The 9,725-nt window shown below is 51.6% G+C and overlaps 1 protein-coding gene and 1 pseudogene across 1 annotated transcript in view; both read right to left on the bottom strand.

The window, feature by feature from the left end:
• MAPT (microtubule-associated protein tau) overlaps positions 1–9,725 on the bottom strand; it is an 87,623-nt gene that overhangs the window by 55,358 nt on the left and 22,540 nt on the right. The window lies entirely within an intron of this gene.
• LOC102241391 lies at positions 3,515–9,568 on the bottom strand (annotated as a pseudogene).

The following is a 9,725-nucleotide window of genomic DNA, read 5'->3' as shown; positions in this document are numbered from 1 at the left end:
GGTGCTTCAGGGCTGGGCTGCAGCCCTCGCTAGGGGGCAGCAGACGCCGGCCCGGGTGCCCACTCGCTGCAGCCCAGGTGGCTGCCGTCTTCTCCCGGGAATGACAACAGGCTGCCCGCCCGCCCACAGTGACTCAGCGGAATCACCGCCACAGGCGGGTGGCTCTGTCCAGATAAAGGGAAAGCGCGCTTAGATTCCCCTCAAGTTAAAAGCCCAAACTGGAATGCAGGGCAGTGATGCTGCACAACTTTGTGAATCTGCTGAAAACAGTGAATTGTACACTTTAAAGGGTGAATTTGGTGCCATGTGACATACCTCAATAAAGCTGTTATTAAAAAACAAAACAGCCTCAATGGATCTCTTTCAGATAGCCAAAGAGCAAGTAGGGGAAAATCTAGGATCCAGAAATAACCTTGACATGAACTTTGTTCTCCAAGATGATTTTTGGCTCCTGCATCCAACTTCCTTTGTTCTGGTCCCCCACCTCTTTTTTTTTGGGGGGGGGGGGACAATCACGAATTTAATAGTGATTTCATGAGGGTGGAAAACAGGATTCCATATAGTTATAGGAACCATGATTCAAGCCTCTCCAGGTATTGAGTCATTTAATTCACACAACTGCCTCTATTATTATGCATACTTCTGTAGATGGGGACACTCAAGCACAGAAGGGTTGAGTAACTTGCCCAAAGTTGCACAGTAGACCTGTAATGGATTCAGGGTTCAAGGCCCAGGCAGCCTGGCACCAGAATCAGATCTCAGTAAGCCAGCTGATAATGGTGATTAAATCAAGTAGTGATTGGGATAGCAGTTTAGGAATACAGGGACACATGTTCAAATGAACTAAAGCTTTAGTTTTATTTGAAAACTTTCTCTTTGTATTTATACTCTATTCTTTAATGCATATGGTCCAACTGTTTTCCTTTAAGATATAAAGATTAATGAAAGGGCAGACATACTAGTCTCCTGAGCTGAGGTGAAGTCTGGGGCCAAGGCCATTAGGAAATCCCTGTGCTCAGGGAACGGGGAGCCAACTTGTACCTAAAGGAAGAGAAAGAGCCTGGAGGGCTTCAGGCAACACCCCCTGAGGCTGGATCTTGGCAACTGTGATGCCTCAGACGCTCTTTACTAACAGCTGGTCCCAATGTGAGTGTCCGAGCTGTACCTCATTTGGTCACCTGTCTTCTCTCCTGTCCCCACAGCTGGCACCCAGCACAGGGAAGTCCTCCGCAGGACTTTCTGGAAGGAAGACAGCATGGCAAACCTCAGAGGAGCTCTCAAGTGTGAACTTGTGGTCACATCCATTACGGCGGACCACAGAACACACTAGAACCAAAGCTGAATAACAGTAATGCGCAGATTTCAGGCAGTACTGCCAAATTAAGTGGAGAGAAGATAAAGGAGCCCACATAGAGGAAAGCCTTACGTTGGGGAGGAGAAACTGGAATCATCCTGGGCCCCAGTCCAAAGAGAACAATCGACAATTGGGGGGAGGCGGTGCTGCCGGGCACACACGATGTGCCCCGGCTGATGTCAGCGGCTGCTGTCCACCCTCATAAGAAAACTCACAGACTGTATCTGAGGACACTCTGGTTTTAAGCCTAAGGTTTCCGTTTTGATTTTTGCACTGAAGGCTTCTCGCCTCCTTTGTAACCGCTGGAATAGCCAAATACTAGTGCTATCACCCCTGTTCGCGTGACAGATCCTGCTTGGGTGGCCTGTGTTTTCAGAACTCTGGTAGTTTCCCCTCCAACCCCCTTGCTAGCCTTCAAGGTGGGCGGCGCTGTCAGGTGACACCCTGATGGGCCGTGGGAGCAGGCTGTTGAGCCTCTGTCCTGTTCAGGGACCACAAATGTCCCTGGTCACCATAAGAATTCTACCCCAGATAAGTTCCCTGAACTCAGAGCACTAACTGGAGAAGGAGGAGTCTTTTGGGATGTCAAAGCCAAGAAAAGCAGAGCAAAAAAATTGCTTTTCTTAGGCAAAGCACTCTTCATCCTGAGAGAGAAAGGGGTGTGTGTGTGTGTGTGTGTGTGTGTGTGTAGAATTTATTCTTTTTTTCTCTTTTTTTAAAATAAATCTTTATTGTTGAAACTATTACATATGTCCTTCCCCCCACCCCCATTCCCTCTCCCGCCCTCAGGTCACTCGTGATATGAATCGTGGTCATTGGGATCAGCTGCAGTGAGAGGAACACCATCCGCTGTACCCAATGGTGGTTCAGTAATAAAATAGCTGGGATCATTTTCAGGTGCCGCTTCTCTTGAATGTTGAGGTGACATGGACTCTCCCCCACTTTCTTGACTGGAGCTCTACAAGCTTCAAGAGCATCTGCCTCACGTCTACACTGCAGGGTGCATCCAGGGCAACATTTTTTAAAAAATATATATTTTATTGATTTTTCCACAGAGAGGAGGGGAGAGGGATAGAGAGTTAGAAACATCGATGAGAGAGAAACATCGATCAGCTGCCTCCTGCACGCCCCCCACTGGGGATGTGCCCACAACCACAGTACATGCCTTTGACCAGAATCGAACCTGGGACCCTTCAGTCTGCAGGCCGACACTCTATCCACTGAGCCAAACCGGTCAGGGCAAGGGCAACATTTTTGATCCTCTGGATAACTTCGTCCATGTCCGTCTTTCCTCGTCCCGTCCAGTCATGTTCCAACGCGGGCCCTGTCAACTCCAGTAATTTTACTGCACCAATTAGGTCATCATCCACAGGGTTCGAAAGGAGGGCACCCAACAACCCCTGAGGAGCAGGCTGAAGAACAACTGTTCTTAGAACCAGTCCCTCTGCCCCTTCGATCTCCAGCGGAAGATAAAGTTCTCCTTGAAAGAGCACGAACCCATGGAATTGTCTCGGAGTTGCTTCATCCCCCTTGGCAGCTTGATCTCTAAGGTCATATTCAGAGTGTATTCTTTGAAGGAGCACTTGGCAGAAGCTGCCCCTCTGTGAGCTAATGGTCAGGTGATCAGACAGGTAACTACACAGGTGGCTCCGACGCAACGGAACTTTGGCACAGACGTGGCCTGTTGATAGATGAGTGTGGCGAGCCGGCACGGCCATGGCATACTCAGCCCCACGTTGGTCGCCTTATGTGCCGAGCCAGCTCAGCCAGGTTTGGTGAGCCTGAGAGGGGGCGGTGAAGGATTGAGAAAAGACAGACAAGAGAAAAAGCTGGGTCTGTGTGGGACGCTGTCCTCTCTGATGGAGAACCTCTCTCATGCAGAGCTAGCGACAGCGCCACAGACTACAAGCCATGTCTTTATTTTATAGCCAGATTCCACCAGGCAAAGTAAGGGCGTGGTCAAGCTGTTTACAACATTCTCGTGGGTTTCGAGCCTACTCAATTACATGCACCTGAACTCTATCAAGCCCACATCACTCAGGCACGTGGGGCCACGTGTTCGGATCATAGGCTCAAGCTTACAACTATAGCTGTTGGCTATAATTGTGCTGGGAGGCTTTGCCCTCCAAGCTGGGACTTGCACGTGGCCATGAGAGGACCGTGCCCTCTAATTAGTCCGAGGCTTGAACCTGTCCAAACACTGTAGCCGCTCCCCACAGATGAGATCCACAGCTTCTTGCAAAGCCTCATCCGTGGTGACCCGGCCACGTCCTGCAGCACCTTCTTGGCGGAGCCCTGGCATCGCTCCTCCAGCTCCAGGATGCGGCTCTGGAGCTCCCGGCTCTGCTGCCCCAGGTTGGCCTCCCTGTCCCTCAGTCTCTGCAGCGTGTGCTCTTTCTCGTTCTCCATTCTCCACAGGCATGACCTCTCCTCCTCCCTCAGAAGCTTGCAGGTTCTGGAAGTCTGCCTGGATTTTCTATCTCTGAGCCTTTATCTTCTCATTCCACTCGGTTATCTGCTTCGCTGTGAATGCTTTCTGGCTCGTGCATTCCTCTTCCATTTGCCTCAGTTTCCTCACCGCTTCCTGGGGCTTTTCCCTGTAGCTGGGGCCGTGTCCTCCACGAGCGCCGTGGCGTGGCCCTTGTGCCGTGGGTCGTGCTCGCAGCGCCAGCAGATGAGCTGGCCCTCGTCCTTGCAGAAGAGGTGCAGCCGCTCCCCGTGCTCCTGGCGGGACAGCTCCTGCTCCAGCTCCCGGAGGGCGGCGATGAGGCTGCCCAGCTGCTGGTTGGGCCGCAGGCTGCCTCTCTGGAAGGGAGCCCGGCACTGGGGGCAAGAGAAGGTCCCCGTGCCCAGCTGGCTCCGGGACGAGGAGCCCAGGCCCAGGAGGCGCAGGCGGCAGGCCCGGCAGTAGCTGTGGCCACAGTTGATGCTCATGGGCTTGGCCATCAGGTGCAGGCAGATGGAGCAGGTGGCCTCCTCCTGCATCTTCTTGCTGGTGGTGGCCGACGCCACGCCTCTGCCGAAAAGCTGCACACACTAGAGGTTCCCCACAGCGGTGGCGGCGCACCCACCCCGAGCTTCCTGTGGACGCCCAGCTGCCACGGCCCCCATGAGCCTTGAGGTCTTATCTGGGCCACCACCGACACCACGCACTTGTTGGAGGAAGTCGCCTGGAGCAGCCACTTCCCAAGTCCTGGGCGGGAGGCTTAAGTAGAAATCTAGAATTTATTCTTTTATAAAAGTGATTCATAGTCATTGTTTAAAAGTTAAATACAAAAATGTGAAAGAGAAAAGCAAAATAACCACTGTTAACATCTTAGGAAACATCCCTGCAAACATCTCTCCCATGCACACACACAATTTTCCCTAAACCAGTTCTTTTGTAGCTTACTTTACTCACTTAATAACATGCTTGTAGTAATCAGTGTTATCTTAATTTCTGGCTGATCTTCAGTGGATATAATTTGTTGTGTCTCTGCCCTCCAGATCTAACAGGCAACAAATGTTCTACCAACCAACACAAGATTACACTTAAAATGTGCTGGGAGAGGGCTCTTAAAGTCTCCCCCAGCCCTGATTTTAACCATCCATGATTTTCTCTTAAAAAGAAAAAATATTCCTATAGCCTGGCATTGTTTGCCCATGATATTGAATTCAATCCTCACAACAACCCATGTGAAGGAACGAATATTATTATCCCCACGTTATGCATTGGTGCTCCCTCCCAGGCTGAGGGAGGACACACAGGCTCTAAATCTGCAGTCCTAGCTTTCAGTTCAACACCGGGGGGTGGGGGGTCTTGGGAGGCCTCCACCATCAAATCATGAAGCCCTACCCCGAAGCCCTAATGTAGGAGGAGCCACCCCAACTATACCTTTTGGAGGCTTAAGTAGAAATCTAGAATTTATTCTTTTATAAAAGTGATTCATAGTCATTGTTTAAAAGTTAAATACAAAAATGTGAAAGAGAAAAGCAAAATAACCACTGTTAACATCTTAGGAAACATCCCTGCAAACATCTCTCCCATGCACACACACAATTTTCCCTAAACCAGTTCTTTTGTAGCTTACTTTACTCACTTAATAACATGCTTGTAGTAATCAGTGTTATCTTAATTTCTGGCTGATCTTCAGTGGATATAATTTGTTGTGTCTCTGCCCTCCAGATCTAACAGGCAACAAATGTTCTACCAACCAACACAAGATTACACTTAAAATGTGCTGGGAGAGGGCTCTTAAAGTATCCCCCAGCCCTGATTTTAACCATCCATGATTTTCTCTTAAGAAGAAAAAATATTCCTATAGCCTGGCATTGTTTGCCCATTATATTGCATTCAACCCTCACAACAACCCATGTGAAGGAACGAACATTATTATCCCCACGTTATGCATTGGTGCTCTCTCCCAGGCTGAGGGAGGACACACAGGCTCTGAATCTGCAGTCCTAGCTTTCAGTTCAACACTGGGGGGGTGGGTATAGCTGTTGGCTATAATTGTGCTGGGAGGCTTTGCCCTCCAAGCTGGGACTTGCACGTGGCCATGAGAGGACCGTGCCCTCTAATTAGTCCGAGGCTTGAACCTGTCCAAACACTGTAGCCGCTCCCCACAGATGAGATCCACAGCTTCTTGCAAAGCCTCATCCGTGGTGACCCGGCCACGTCCTGCAGCACCTTCTTGGCGGAGCCCTGGCATCGCTCCTCCAGCTCCAGGATGCGGCTCTGGAGCTCCCGGCTCTGCTGCCCCAGGTTGGCCTCCCTGTCCCTCAGTCTCTGCAGCGTGTGCTCTTTCTCGTTCTCCATTCTCCACAGGCATGACCTCTCCTCCTCCCTCAGAAGCTTGCAGGTTCTGGAAGTCTGCCTGGATTTTCTATCTCTGAGCCTTTATCTTCTCATTCCACTCGGTTATCTGCTTCGCTGTGAATGCTTTCTGGCTCGTGCATTCCTCTTCCATTTGCCTCAGTTTCCTCACCGCTTCCTGGGGCTTTTCCCTGTAGCTGGGGCCGTGTCCTCCACGAGCGCCGTGGCGTGGCCCTTGTGCCGTGGGTCGTGCTCGCAGCGCCAGCAGATGAGCTGGCCCTCGTCCTTGCAGAAGAGGTGCAGCCGCTCCCCGTGCTCCTGGCGGGACAGCTCCTGCTCCAGCTCCCGGAGGGCGGCGATGAGGCTGCCCAGCTGCTGGTTGGGCCGCAGGCTGCCTCTCTGGAAGGGAGCCCGGCACTGGGGGCAAGAGAAGGTCCCCGTGCCCAGCTGGCTCCGGGACGAGGAGCCCAGGCCCAGGAGGCGCAGGCGGCAGGCCCGGCAGTAGCTGTGGCCACAGTTGATGCTCATGGGCTTGGCCATCAGGTGCAGGCAGATGGAGCAGGTGGCCTCCTCCTGCATCTTCTTGCTGGTGGTGGCCGACGCCACGCCTCTGCCGAAAAGCTGCAATCCGGGTCCTAGAGGTTCCCCACAGCGGTGGCGGCGCACCCACCCCGCGCTTCCTGTGGACGCCCGGCTGCCACGGCCCCCATGAGCCTTGAGGTCTTATCTGGGCCACCACCGACACCATGCACTTGTTGGAGGAAGTCGCCTGGAGCAGCCACTTCCCAAGTCCTGGGCGGGAGGCTTAAGTAGAAATCTAGAATTTATTCTTTTATAAAAGTGATTCATAGTCATTGTTTAAAAGTTAAATACAAAAATGCGAAAAAGAAAAGCAAAATAACCACTGTTAACATCTTAGGGGACTTCCCTGCAAACATCTCTCCCATGCACACACACAATTTTCCCTAAACCAGTTCTTTTGTAGCTTACTTTACTCACTTAATAACATGCTTGTAGTAATCAGTGTTATCTTAATTTCTGGCTGATCTTCAGTGGATATAATTTGTTGTGTCTCTGCCCTCCAGATCTAACAGGCAACAAATGTTCTACCAACCAACACAAGATTACACTTAAAATGTGCTGGGAGAGGGCTCTTAAAGTATCCCCCAGCCCTGATTTTAACCATCCATGATTTTCTCTTAAGAAGAAAAAATATTCCTATAGCCTGGCATTGTTTGCCCATTATATTGCATTCAACCCTCACAACAACCCATGTGAAGGAACGAATATTATTATCCCCACGTTATGCATTGGTGCTCCCTCCCAGGCTGAGGGAGGACACACAGGCTCTAAATCTGCAGTCCTAGCTTTCAGTTCAACACCGGGGGGTGGGGGGTCTTGGGAGGCCTCCACCATCAAATCATGAAGCCCTACCCCGAAGCCCTAATGTAGGAGGAGCCACCCCAACTATACCTTTTCGAGGTGCACGAGCGTCTCAGCACCATTGTGTAGCTGGGGAAACTGAGTCGCAGAGAGGCAGAGGGACCTCACATGGACGTAGAGACAGTGGTGGAGCTGGGGACAGAGTCTGGCATTTGGAGATTTGCTGGACAGCTCAGCTTAGGAATGGGGTTTTCTGGGCAGAAGGGCCAGGTGGAACCATGTCAGGGACATGAAAACACTGTATGGAGTGAAGAAACTATCTTGAAAAAAACACACCAGAATTTCAACGCAACTTTGGAACCAGGTCCAATCCAGGTATACAGCTATCTGGATCAATTAAAATGGACACATCAGAAATTGGGGTCAGCGAGAGACAGTAAATCAAAGCCAAGGGCACACAGTCAGTTTCTGGGCCCCAAGAACCTATTTCAGGAAAAGCCCAGCGGCCTCTGTCCGTTGCACAATGTCCATTATCCATCAGAAAGGCCTGGACAACGTTTATGTTCAGAAACAGAAATAGTCGAGGAAGGAGGGAAGGGAGAAGGAGCAGATGACAGAGTAAAGGCTGTCAAGAAAGACGTATGAAGACCTTAGACACATAACAGGAAATGAAATTCTACTTGGCAAATGCATTTTTTCATTTTCCCCAGGCCTAGCTGGATACGCCACTTGTCCAGACATCTGATGATGAATGGACCTCCGCAGTCGGGCTCCTGCCCCAGCAGCACTGCGGGTGCTGGGAGGCCTCTCAGACGCACCCTCGGGCCCCTGCCAAAGGGCATTATGGGTTCCTAGAAGCACCTGCTCCTCCATGAGCCATTCCTGGGCTGATGAATAGCACTTAGGCTGCTGCCTTCCCAAGGCACTTTAGAACCCTGCGCGGCCACTCGCCCCCACTCCTTGTGTGGAGGGCACCGAGTCCGCCTTGTTAGTTAGACGAATGGCCGGACTCCCTGGGCCCTTGGCTTCCAAGGTGCAGGCTTGGCTCCAAGTCTTCCCGAGGGACCCTTGTTCCTGGTCCAGATCTGTCCATGCATCTGGGTGGAAAGGACGCCTGGTGTGGAGCCAAAAGCCCTGGGTTCGAGGCTTAGTGGGGACCACACACTAGCTGGTCAATGCTGGGCCAGTCACTTGAACCTTGGTCTCCTCATTTGTAAATGGGTCTGAGGACACCTGCCTCACAGGCTATGAGGGTCACTGAAAAGCACACATGAGGTGGCACTTTAGTGACCTTTGATGTTCTAGGCTGATGTGAGGAATGTTGTCATGACGTGTGAGTTATGGGCAATGAGAAGATGTGTGAAGACAGGGAAGAGGAGGCTTACCCCAAAGGGATAAAATGAGGGGCCAACACGAGTGCCTCTGTCCTGAAGGAGGGGAGTAAGAGTGGGAAGGAGAGAAAGGCAGCTTTGGGGTAGATAGCCTGTGAAGAGGAGGAGGAGTGAGGGGGTCCTTCTAGGAAGGTCTTGGAAGCACCAGTGCCCAGACAAAGCGATGGGCAAGCACAGAGAGGACGAGTCAGGTGACTTGGGCCCCGAGGGACAGAGGGCCCCGTGGTCAGCACAAAGTCTCAGCTTGCTGGAACCTGCCCAGGATCAGCTTGGAGGCGGGGATCTGAGAGGCCCTGAGGAATGGCCAGAAATGGGCTCTTTTTGCCACGCCCCTTCATGAGATGGGCACAGCAGGAAGAAATGGAGGGAGAGGAGAATTAGGAAGGAAAGCAGGTAGTTTTGAAGATGTTTTCACTTCTATTTTTTGAGTCTGAGGACATCCTCTGGAGGACGCGGGGGAGGAGGATGGCGGGAGTCGACCGCTAATCAGAACTTGTCCCTCAGTAATGAACGACCTGAGCGCAGCCTGGGCTTGGGAGGACGGGAAATAAACAGTGTCCTTTGAACACACGCTAGAAATGCCACAGCAGATCAAGCACACCGTCCCCAAACCTCTTTGACAGAGGTGCGTGGGCACTTCTGCATGGTGGCATCAGGCCCAGAGGTAACAACAGTGCAGTTGGGGGGCCTTGGGTGAGTCACTCAACCTCTCAGAGTCTCCGTTGCCTTGTCCGTAAAATGTGGGGATTACATGAGTCAAGTGCTAAGAACCGGCACTGGCTCCCGGTAAACTCTACGTAAG

Source organism: Myotis brandtii, unplaced genomic scaffold, assembly GCF_000412655.1.
Source record: "Myotis brandtii unplaced genomic scaffold, ASM41265v1 scaffold120, whole genome shotgun sequence".
NCBI lineage: Eukaryota > Metazoa > Chordata > Mammalia > Chiroptera > Vespertilionidae > Myotis > Myotis brandtii.
The sequence above is the reverse complement of the archived record's forward strand: the minus strand, read 5'-3'. Positions and strand labels throughout refer to the sequence as shown.